Source organism: Eurosta solidaginis, chromosome 1 (assembly GCF_040869045.1).
Source record: "Eurosta solidaginis isolate ZX-2024a chromosome 1, ASM4086904v1, whole genome shotgun sequence".
NCBI classification, from domain to species: Eukaryota; Metazoa; Arthropoda; class Insecta; order Diptera; family Tephritidae; genus Eurosta; species Eurosta solidaginis.
In genome coordinates, this window is record NC_090319.1 from 285,230,343 (window position 1) to 285,243,376 (window position 13,034).

The following is a 13,034-nucleotide window of genomic DNA, read 5'->3' on the forward strand; positions in this document are numbered from 1 at the left end:
TTCGGTAAAGCGAACACAGTTGCTACACCATGTTTTCATTTGGGACCAAAATTCATCAAAAAAAAGGACCAAATTTTTTTTTATTTTATTAGTATAAAATACAAAATTTTAGGATGTTTCCACATAAAATTTTACTAAACATAGTAAAGACTTTCCTTTATTTCAAGTTGAACAAACAAATATATGTGCATGCAACCAAAAATGGTACTATATTTTGACATAGGATAAGTCTATGTCTGTCACCAACCAAACGTTGTGAACCTAGTTTTGGTCACAAAGCTCTTGGTTCTAGCATTCTGTTGTTGATTGCCATGAAATAAAATGTATATCGCAGTTAGGTTTTAGTAAGAAACGGTTCAAAATTTGCGTTCTGGTGTTGCCGAACTATGTATGTGGAAAACTCAGTAAACCATAAATAAAACTAAGCAATTTGGTTAGTGCTATTTTTAAAGATGCTTATACCTATATTACACTACTTTATTTTCGTGTATTTTTGCCTGTATTTTATCTTCAATTTTTTGTCGCACTCCCTCCTAATACGGCTTCAGTACTGGTGTAAGTGTATAAACTATATTTCAAAAAACTAACGAAATACAAGAAAAATACAACCTAGTTCATTAAAAACAAACGAGCCAGTTTGTTTTTCGATAGGTTTTTTTGACATTCGGCCGTTTTTTCTTTATTTTTTTCTGACAAATGAAAATTTTGTTTTTAGTTTGAAAATTTGGTGCAAAAAAACACAATTAAAATCAAGTTTCTTGTGAAAAAAGTGAACCATTAGAGACCGAAATAATTTGCGCATGTTATTTACATTGTTTTTATTGTTAAAAATGTTAATGTAAAAATAAAATGTAAAACATAAACAAAAACATGCCAAACTCACTAATTATGGGGGAATTGTGGTCTCGCTTTTTCATGATAGAAATTGTTTTTCTGTTTTGAAGTTCCGATAAAGATTCGTCAGTTTTTTTAGCTTGGAATCCAAGCAAAAATAAAGTAGTGTCATATATGCTTTACTTTTTCCCTTAACATTTAAGCTTCATATCAGAGCCTAGATTGAGTAAGTGTGAGTTTTGATCTAAGGCCTCAGGGGTTCTGCTAACACCTACGGGAATAATTTTATACAAAACATTTCTTCCGAAATCAAATCTATTTTGCATTTGCTTCCTTCTGTCTTCGAGTTAAAATATTTCTTGTGCCAAGATACTTAGTTTTCAATTACCTTGCGTAGCTTAAGACCACAATAGTCCTGGAATTTCTTAAACTCATTGAGCTGGGTGATAAAGATTTAAATATCAACGTGCCAAACGAGAAATAATGCATAGAATTTCTTTGTATAAGTTTAGAAAGTGTTAGGCTCACGGCAGAGTGCTTGCTATAAGCTATGCTAGGCGAGAAGCAATTTTTATTTTCATATATTTACAACACTATGGTATAACCGATCGAAATATCTAGTCGTTATTAATATTATCAAAGAGGATAAATATAATAAGAGCCGTCACTCGTTATTTTTTAGACATTTACTCGATATAAACTAAGAGGTAGTCGCTACTTTTGTTTTATGAGGGACGGCTATTATATTTATCCTCTTTGATATTATTATAAAACAAGAGTTTTTTTTTTTGATTAGTCGGTTATTTCAACAAAAATTAACGACAATGTGCTTTCCAACACTTTTCTTTTTAATGCCTGGAATAAATTATATCCTAGGTGAAATGTTATTTTTCTGGTACATTTTATTGACAGCAATTTTTATGGTGAGAGTTCCATTGAAGAAAATTCAAAATTATATGGGGGCTAACGAAAGTGTGGCGAATTTTTGGGCAACATTGTGAATTTTTACCTGAGTGAAAACGAAAGAAAAGTACCAATCGTGACTACTGCCTAAAAAGGACCAAAATTTAAGAAAAGTGACCAGCTGAGCAAATGGGTTGGAAGGAACCATTTTTGGTCCAAATGGACGAAAGTGGCAACAGTGAAAGCGAAGAAAACTACCTTCCAAATTTCTCCACAGACACTGGTGAGTTTTTCGGTGATGACAGCGTTACCACTTGGCGGATAAAAGAACTGGTAACGATATTCGGTTACATAATGTTCTGGGTACTATTTTACCGGTAACGCACAGAATCGGGGCGTAAATGGCAATTAGAAGAGGTGAGTCGACAAGGTTTAGATATGTAAGTAGCATACGTTTTTGTACGTAAGCGCACATGAAACTTGAAAAGCTGCAATGACAGTTGCTGACGCAGTAACGAGGCTAAACAACAAAAACCGGGTAAATTAACTGGTATTATGTAGTTATGTTTTGGGCACATGAAATTGACCCATATTGTGGCAAGGCTTTTTGTAAACAAAGATTACCGAAATATTTTTAATAGCGATATGAGATCTATTTGACTAAAAATGTATGATTGTTCAGCTGTGATATAATTAGTAATTTCCAAATTGAAACTTGTAATGTTATTGAATTAAACATGTTCACATCCGTCATAATTACCCCAACATTTACCACCACTGTAATAAGAGGGGGACAAATGAGGTCTGTACTTCAAATATTATGTAAGAAGACCTCTTACAACTTCTTCTACACAAACCCACCACTCCCGATATTAATTTTATTTGGTGACTTCGGTTGTCACCTTGTTTTGATGCATGAAGGGACTTCAACGGTCACAACCAACCGGCTTTCTTCAAAGACGCATATAAGGCGAAACCCGAGAACGGCTCATTACTCACCTATCAGGCGGTAATTTTGATGCTAATTATGCACTCGCCGTTTCACCATGCACCAGTCCAACTCGCCGCCATTTACCTTGGTTAATATGCCTGGTGACCATAAACACTTAGCTCCACCGGTCCCCTTGGACACATTGCCCACTGATTCATCGTTTCTACTCATAGTTTTGGGTATTCATCAACGTATTTACTTTGCCACTACACGCCTGCTTCTTCTCTTGGTAAATAATCACGTAACAACAAAAACATGAAGCAGCCACTCTTATGTAAATGTACACATTAAAGCTAGCGACATTTATGTAGAAGGCAACGAGGGGTTATCTCACACATTCACATGCAGTCATCAGCCGAAGTAGTTACTTACACATACACATGCATATGGCTATAAACTATATATTATAAATATACCTGTATATAGCTGGTAATCAAGCATGAGGTACAAATGTTCGCGAAATTACTATACCTTAGGAGAAATGGGTGAACGAGGAAATCGAGAGTATAAAAGCAGCGCAAGCTGAGTAATAACTAATCAGTTTTGATTTAAGCACGCTATTGGTTGTGAAGTGCTACTCCCAAAGTAATCTAAATAAAGCCCAGTTTGCAATACTGAATATTGGAGTGATTTATTCAACAGTTTAGCGATTCGAACGTTAGCAGAAGGTTTCAAATAAGGGGAATTTCCCAAAATTCGTTACAATAATAACCTTCGGGGTCTTCAAGAATCTGAGGCTTGCTGACGGTAAATGGCGGCTCTTATAAAAATAAGTCTCTTATAAAACAAGAGATAAAATGACTCCATCAGAACAACGGTTTTGTCGCAAGCCGTGTGTAACATTGGAACACTATGTTCTTCAGTTCAATTTGGTTATATTTCTGTAGCACACTTCAACTGCGGTCGTCGTTTGACACGTAGCCTTTGAAAAATTACCCGTTGACTCATCTTGCGTAAACAATGGAATACGCAATAAACAACTATCACGCGTTTTTGCGATGTAAACGGACTCATGGGTTGTAGAGCAGTGGTGCACTCAAGAGCTTCGGAAAACTATGTGGCGTTCATCTATATATCGTGTAAGCGTAGCGACAGTGATTCAGTAAAGCAAGCAGTCGATCAGTTTTAGCTTGTACTTCAGGCAATAAACATCTCATGCGTGAATTCTTTGCTCAAACATTCTCTTTGTAAACACATACTACAACAAAAAAAGTTGCTTGTTTTTTTCACAAATTTCAAAACCGAATTGACATTTGGCGTAATTTGCAAAAGTGGTCCATCTTTTGTATGAGTTGGTTATTAGTTCTTGTATACAAATTCATAAAGGCAAGAAATCACTCTCTATAGCTTATGATTTTACAAGTTGTATGAAACACATATATATTTCAAAAGTTTACCAGTACTTCCCAACATTTGGACAATCATAGCCTCTAATTAATTCATCGATTTTTCGATAGGATTTGGGCTCAGGAAAAAAAGTTCCACTACGCATGCCCAAAAAAATAATTTTCGAGCCTGCGAAAAAAAATGGCGAAAGGGTAAATTTTTCCACCAAAACACTCCCCAAAACCCAAAACGGTTGTAAAAACGTTGGCGATAACAGCCCAAATCCTATCGAAAAATCGATGACGTGATATCGGTTATTAAATCGACCCAGTCTAACATACATAAATATGAACGTGAAAGCAATTCGCATAGAAATATACAAGTAATAATGATCACATACAGACCGAAAGGTAAAAATTAATCCATGAGAAAAAACAGTTAAATTGACATAGAAAAATAAAAATACATGAAAAAATTTCATTCGATGTGATAGCTAAAATAAATAAAAAATAAACAATTTGCTGTTCTATGAACGAAAACAACAATTGTAGAAACAATGAAGGTAAATATTAGTATTTTCAAACCATAAAAAATCAACGAAGGAGTTTTTTTGTATATTTAAAAAAATATCAATTATACGCAATCAAAAATACGCATTTTTTCTATTATTTGGTATAAAAGCGGTAAGCGTGTTAATAAAAATGCTTTATTTTGTTTTGAAATAAACTTATTTTTACACTTTTCAATTTGAAAACTAGTTGTTGAAAATTTCGAAGTATACAAAGAGACAGAATGCCTCACTTTAATTGGAATTGGTTAATTTTGAAACAATAATTTTAACCGTAATTCAACTCGCCTTTCAGCATCAAAAGTTGAACAACTTTGGTATTATTCACAAGGCCACTGGATGTTGTACTCGAACAGTTAATCAGGTTTTCAATTTCACTTGCCTTTAGGGTACGTGCCTTGAGCGGAAGCAGCAAACCTAATTGGAATCCAAAGTTCTTTTGCAAAATGAATTTTCAGTTTTTCAGTAATATTGTACAACAGAGGAATATACTACATCGAGACCCTTAACGGTAATCTTAACGAGTTTAGATGCGGTAATTGTAGCGTCCTGTTTGCTTGCTCGATGTTCTTGGTTTTCCTCTGTTAAGATCGAGTGCTTTATTAAATTTTGTTTGCATTTCAATGAATACTCATTCACGAAGTTTTCATAAAGACTTCAGACTAGAGACTAATCATCGACCTAATGGGATCTTATCAGTGTCGCTTCGGACCTGGTAGGAACCTCTGAGGTTAATCGGAAGCAAGAGAGTCCTAAGTCGGGTCTCGATAGAAATAGCTTCCTCCCCAGAGCCTCGCCTGCTAAATATGTAACAGGATTCCCCTCGCGTAGGTGAGGTTGGGTTGCTGAAGCTTTAAAACTATAAAGCTTTGTATTGCGTTGATCAACCCCTTGAATCCCATTTCTCTTTAGTAGCTTCTTAGATTTTTTGCAACCCTATCTGTAGGCGGCAACCGCCATAATAACTACCTACTACACCAAAGCTCCTGACATTAAAAGTTTTCTAGTGTAGTCAGGTCCTGTCTCTCAAATGTTTGGGAAAAATTAAAACGGAGCACGACGCAAATTCGAAGAAAAGCACGGCCTAAAATCTCTTCGGAGGTTATCGCACCTTGCATTTATTTTATTTATATTTGGGAGCTTACAAAGTTCGAAATATTGATCTTTTATTTTTATGAAATTTTTGTGTCAAGTCTTTTGATCATATAGTTATTCAATAAACCAAACTAATCTAAAGTAGAACAAAAAACTTGCACAGGTTAACATATAATTTCAATCGTTATTGCCCTCTGGATCAACGGAAATTATCAAACATTTTGCGGACAGCTCTTTTCCCGAATACTTTAAGCATTTTCTCATTTGCTTTTGATACTCTCCCACATCAAGTTAATGAAATTTCGCAAAAAGTGATCAGATTGTACTATCGTTTCGTTTGAAATCGCTTGCCGAAGTTCTTCGCAATCTTGACGAAGTTGTAGTGGCATACCGGCAGCTGCTCTCCGCATACCTAAAAGCTTGGATATCGGAAAAAAGATGATGCAAAGAGTCGTTGAATGCTACACAGTCGCATGGTGAAACGTGTTTACTATCTTTCGGGATCTAGGTATCGTATTGTTACGAATATTAGCAAAACTAAGGGGTGCTGCCATCTCTAAGCCGATGCTAAACAGTGATATCATGCACATCCATAGATCAATCATTATGTATCTACATAAACGAAACAATAATTGTGTCTACACATATGATGATGATGATGACACATATGTACCATGTACGTATACGAGCAGCGGAGAAGCAATGCAGAAACACATGCATATATCTTATCTGAATTGCTCACAAGAGAGGGCAATAATTTGTGCAAGTATTACTCAAATGAGAAGTTATAAACGTAGTTGTGGCTGGCGATTTTGTAGCTGAAACTAACTAGTAAGTTCTGGAATAGTAAAGCCTGGAAGTATGCAATGAGAAATCAAAAAGTATAAAAGGCGCGACAGTAGAGGCGAGGAGTGAGTTTCATTTGAGCTATCAATCAATTTGGTTGTTAAGCAAGCTAGTTGCAAAGTATAAGTGTTATTGTGAAGTACTTTAATAAAGGCCATTTTTCCATTATTCAATATTGGAGTTATTTATTCAACAGTTTGGCGATACGAACGTTAGCAGAAGATTGCAAATAAGGGGAATTGCTGTTAATTCGTTACAGTATTAATCCTCGCTATTCAGCAATGATGATCAGTAATTTCACTACATTTTTGGTTAGTAGGTAGCCACTTTTGTTCCTGCCAAAATTCATCTGCCGGATTCGCTTAAGTTTCTGCTCTCAAGTTTCTGGAACTCACGCAGCCTCAAGTTATTTATAGAACTGTTATGGCTCGATTTATGTGTAACTGTAAACGCATTAGTAACTCTACATTGTTTATTTTCACATATGTATTAAGTTTTCAGCCGACGATATGTTTGCCATTACACATATTTGACTAAACAAACAAAAATTTATATACAGTTCATGCCGGTATCACATAGAGATAGACGCAAGCATAAATATTCAATCCCGATTTCGTTAACTCAGACATTAAACTTTTAGGTTACGAATACGCTGATCGCGATTATGATTTTTGCTGCTAGATCATTCAGTGTTTTTTATACCTTGCCTCAAGAAAAAATTACGAAAATTTTAAGCTTCAGTATTAATTTACGCTGAAACTAACTAGAAACTGTGAAATTTCGCTTTGTAAAATCCGTCCTTAAATTAAGAATGAAACTAGATAATTTTTAACCAGTCAAGTGTGAACCAGGAACATATTCTCAGCAATCACTATTTTAATAAGCATGCAATCAAACTTGCAAACTACTTCGGATGTAGTATGAATCTCTGACCAACTTTCTTTTTTGACATAAGCAAACATGGGGATGTCTTATTATATACCCATTTTCAGATTTCAGAAACAAAAAATAAAAAATCAAATGTGACCAACAAAAATCCATTTTAATAGTGGAGTGCAAATAATATAAGTTTCGCCGGGCATGGTGGCCAACATGGGAGGCTCATAGGTTCGAGCCGTGGCGACGAAAACAGCAAATATTACAAAAAAATATTTAGTGAGATTTTCCAAAACAACAGGTCAAGTTCGAAAATTTTTCATATTAAGTAGTACATAAGTGAGAAAATTATAGTATACAACAATTGAAGGGCTCAGAACCAAAGGGATCTAAGTGACATTTTTTTTAAATTGAGTTATACCCATATTTGTATATTTAATATAGTGTCTATTTGTTGACAATGCGATCCAAGCCACTTTGGACATTTAGTGCCATATATTTGCCAGGCCAAAAACGTACTAAATTTTATTGCATTAATGATTGGAGCCAAAAGGATCTAAGTGCGGTCCTCCAAGCAATAAAATTTAATTGCTCGGCCAAAAGAACATGCAGAAAAATGCTCAGCGCTTAAAGTCGGAAGACCATCTTTCCTGCTAAACGAAGATGTGTTTAAGCCGTTACACCCAACTCCGTTGAAGATTCCATACCTAAAATGGGAAAACTTGACCCAGCTTCTTCCGTACATTCCACCTGTCCACCACGATTTTTATATGAATATGCCCCATTAGACAAACATCAAAAATTCACAAAAAAAAAGTCAAATTAAGAAGGAAGATGAAAATACAGAAATTGATGAAGCCCACCACAGTCTTTTATCTGATTACGATAATTAGACACACGGTGGTTCACAGCCCAAATCGTCCACCATGAAAAATGCAAATTTCAACAAGACCTACTTCTTTTAACAAGATAGACCCAGCCAGCATTTTCTGAAAATTTTGATCAAAAAATATTTAAATATCATACCCCAAGATGATTAAAAACGTTCAAATTTAAAAGCATTTTCTGTTCGAAAATTAACGTATCGTCGGGAGAAAAATGTACCATAAATGTGATTATTCTTGAATAATCATTTATGATTCCTATTTCGAAACGCTTTTTATTCATATTTGATATCATTGTAAAATTGAGCTTTAATTGTTTTAGAGTAATATTTGAATGCTTTTCACAGTCATTTTCTAATCATATGCGTGAACATATTTCAATAGTTTTGGTTGAAATTTTTGAATAATTTTTAAATGCGATTACGATGCATTTATTCTTCATATCTCATTCAAAATAAGATACTACATAATAATCTTATTTCATCAGGGGAAGAAAGAATACGGAAGTGAGCTATTCGAACCACAGGTCACTCGCAAACAAACTTGACCGATATACACCTCGACTACAACATCCAGCATCAACTATGATCGTCAACATCTTGAAATACGATATGGTACGGGATGTTGAAGCCATATCCAGGTACATATGTACATATGTCAAGAGAGTTTCACTTACCTGGGGTTCACAACCTTTGTATTGTCTAATTTGTATTTTCTGGGAAGCCGAAGGTGGAGAAATGGTTGGGGACATCTTTTCTTAGGAGCAGTATTTACATTATTTCTTGTCTTGAAGAATAAAGTTTTAATATATTTTTTCTGAACTTCATGATTGAAAAAATGTGAGTATGAGAAAAAAATAAGATCTTTAATGAAAAGTAAAATTTCAACAAGTATAAAATTCATTATTCACTCAACCAATATAGTCAGAAAAGATTCAGAAAGTTGAATGAAAAATGATTCAAAATTTTTGATCACCTAAAGTAAACACATTTGATTCAATTATGATTCCAAAATGTGATTGAAGAGCTATATCGAGTTTTTGATCATCAAAAGTATTCATATTTGATTATTTCTTTTGTTCAGTTGTATGATAACTCATTATTTAGTCAGAAAGAGTAATCAAATTGTATTGATATGTAGGGAAATTCAAAACCTAATCACCTAAATGCTGAGTGGGGAATGGTTTATAAACAAAATATTATGTTAGTGATTAAAGTTTTGCAAAATTACACGATTTTGTTGCTGAAAATCGCCACAAAAAATTGTTGGTGCCCTGTAAAAAAGGACGGCCTATAAAACCGATTTAAATTATCCTTTTTTAAGATTTGTTGTATTAATAAGTCTTTAGGCATATCTGGGTTAAAAATAGCGAAATTTTTGCTGAACTGCAACTGTGCGTTGTATATTTTCTGTAAATACTTAATATAATGTCAAAATGCCTAATGTATGCCAAATTCGCGAAAATTTGCCGAATTTTCAACTTTTTTCACAAGATTTTTAGAACTCCTTTGAATAAGCAGTTTTGAAGCCAGTAAGTAAGTTAATCTTAGTTTTGTAAAAAATTTTCCTAATTTTTGGCAATTTTTTCTGATTATGGAAAAAAGTCCTTATCCTCGTAAGAAAAAAAAAATTGCCAAAAATCAGCGATACATTCTACGAACTTAAGTTTAGCACTTTATTATACTAAAATTAAACGGGCTACAAGACTGCATACTTGAAAAAATTCTACATGTTCTTTTGGCCGAGCAATCAACGTTCGAAATTTTTGCAATAAGTTTTGGAAATTTACAGTTATTTTCCATCTGCAGTAAACATCCTTTGAATTAGTTGACTAATCTGCATTCATTTAGACAGTAATCATTGCAAACGCATTTACCCAGAATTTACAATAAGTAATTTACCTTAATTATCTCAATTCAACGTCGATTTTACTTATATCCTTTTGGTTCTAAGCCCTTCAATTATTATTTTTTGGGGGGACCATGTTAGGCGAATGAGTGAAGGTACTCCGACAGAGGAAGCGTATGAAACGGTCGGCCTCGAATTAAATTTCTGATAAGAAAATTTTCACATACTCGGTATTCGATTGAAGACAACGCTATTTCCCACCAAAGCACTTTGACACCACCTTAGAAGTATATCGGTTGTAAATTGGCTTGAAAAAAGCCATTTTTTCCAGAACGGTCTTATTTTAGAATTCTATTGAATAACGTCAAAATAGGCCGTGCTTTAGAAGAATTTAAAATACCCTTATATTTATTGGTTCTACAGCGCCCTATTCCAAAATTTCTTTTTCGAAAAAACTCAGAATTCGATTGAGGAACGCCCAAATAGAGCTACTATTAGAAGTTAGCTGAGACAGACTGTTTTCAATACAGCAGGCGAGATCACTTGATGCCAGTTCTATACATATATTCCACCAACAAATATGGTCCTTTCTCAGGGCATTGCCTCGAGCAACTTGAAGCACAATTAGCCTAGGTCTCATATGACTGTAGGAGGCGAAATCTCCCCTATCCCCCCCCCCCCCCTCCCCGTAGATCCGCGCCTGGGTATATCTGAATGTATGCAAGCCAACCTCAGAAAGGTTTTTGAAAAAATTCGAAAGTTCGACTTTTTTGAGTTTGTTTGAATATGTAGCTTTGTAGCCCAATGAATTTAAGTTTAATCAAATACTATTTAAAGGTCGCTAAAAATTTCACATTTTACGCTTTCAGCTAACACAAGTGTTGATGTCACGTTGTTTAAATTTTTCCCAACTTATTAAATAAATTATAAATTAAAAATTGCTTCAAATAAATGTTTTCATACATTTAAAGCAATAATTCATACAAAAATAGTTTTCGCTGAATGCGCCCATTGATTTTTGACAATTCTTTTTCGGAAGGGTGTTTTGGATTTTCTTCCTTCGTATGGAAAAAAAATACAAAACTTCCTTCGGGGAAATAATAGTTAAAAAATCAATACGAATTTTGAAAAACCTATAATTTGAACTTTGCCAGTTTAAAATTGATTAGGCTTTCTATCAAACTGCTAACATAAAAAAATTCAGAAAACTCAAAACAAATACTTCGAAATTTTCATAAAAAATTCTCGAACATATCCTAAAATGTTTTTGAGATTGGTTTCGGTTTAAAGGTTGAAAAAAAACTTTTTCTTATATCATCAAAATTAAAAAAGGATTTAATTGATGAAATTTGATAAAAATTGTATATCTGATTTTAAATTTGTTTTATGGATAATTTCGCACGTTTTACTGTGAACTGATTCAACTCGTAATTTTGATGTTTTTAGATTTTACGACCCACGAAGATAACAAACTGACGAGATTATGTTAACATTTATAGAATATGCAAAAATACCACAATAGCAAGCATATATGCATTTAAATCTCATTGTTATAGTAAAACTCTATGGAAAAATAAATCCTTGTTTGCATTTTCCCAAAAAATTTGAAGAGATTTACAAGGTATAATCGAAACAGCTGTCGCCTTGTCCGTCCTGATGTCACGTTGTTTAAATTTTTCCCAAATTATTAAATAAATTGAATTACTTCTGTTTGCAATAAACGTGCTATTTAAATTTAAATATATATATATACATATATGTACACATATCCAAAGTTTGATCCTTCGCTCAACACAAACCTCTGTTGGCAATCCTGCTACACTGGCATAAGCTAAACCCTGTGGTATCACTGTCAAACCAACAGTTATGCCCGTTATAAAATCACCTATGGCATCGCGTCGTGTATATTTCGGCAACCATCGGCATATTGGTAAACGTTTATAGAGTTTTATACGAAACATATTTCTCGCAGAAGATGCACAAAATTCACCAAAACTGCGTTCTTGCGTTGATTTTTGATGATCGGTAACTAATTTAAAATCGGTAGACCCACTAATTGTATTTCATTGGGTTGATCGATTTGGGAACGTTTTCGAAAACTTTCTGCTGTTTCAACACTTGACATGTTTTTTCCATAAAATATGCGTCCAATCGTTTATTTGAATTCAAATATTTTTTTTTTGTATTTTTTCATAATTGTTTTATATTAATGAGATATTTATTTATTTTATCTCTTATTATCAATAACTTTGAAATATTTTTTTATATTTTATTTTACGTAACACCTTTTCGAATACTTTCTTCAGGAATGCACCGATAAACTCATTGAAACACTTCAAAGGCCGAAGACGAGCTTTCACACCTCACACTTCCACTTGCTTCAAACGCAAATAACATATTAAGTAAATTCCTCAAGTGGCAACATTTTCTGTCCCCCGTGTTATTTCCACTTTCAGTTAGTATTCTACTACTAATAGAGTAGTAGCTAATATGAATGAAGTTTCTTGAATTACAAACGAGATATGGCTACGTACTTACACTTACATACATACGTACATAGAATTGGAAATACTCTTACTACGCGTTTGTGCTCGTGTTTTTTTTTTATTAAAACACCGCATTATATTTTAAACAATATTTATAAGTAAATAATTGTATCCATGTTGTTTTTGTATGTATGTATATTAAAATGAAACTACCGGGCATTTGATAGACTTGGCAAATATTTTTTTTTTTTGTTTTTTTCGCCACTAAAAAGATGCCCCTGTTTACAGATTTGTTTATAGGTAGCTATAATTATCAATCACGGTATTTTTATCAAATAAAAGTTTATTGGATAGTGCAAAATCATATTTTAAATAAA

The 13,034-nt window shown here is 33.7% G+C and overlaps 1 pseudogene; it reads right to left on the reverse strand.

Moving 5' to 3' along the window:
- The window catches only part of LOC137237420 (tropomodulin-like), a 127,128-nt pseudogene extending 114,566 nt beyond the window's left edge, over positions 1-12,562 (reverse strand).
- Between the last annotated feature and the right edge of the window lie 472 nt (positions 12,563-13,034).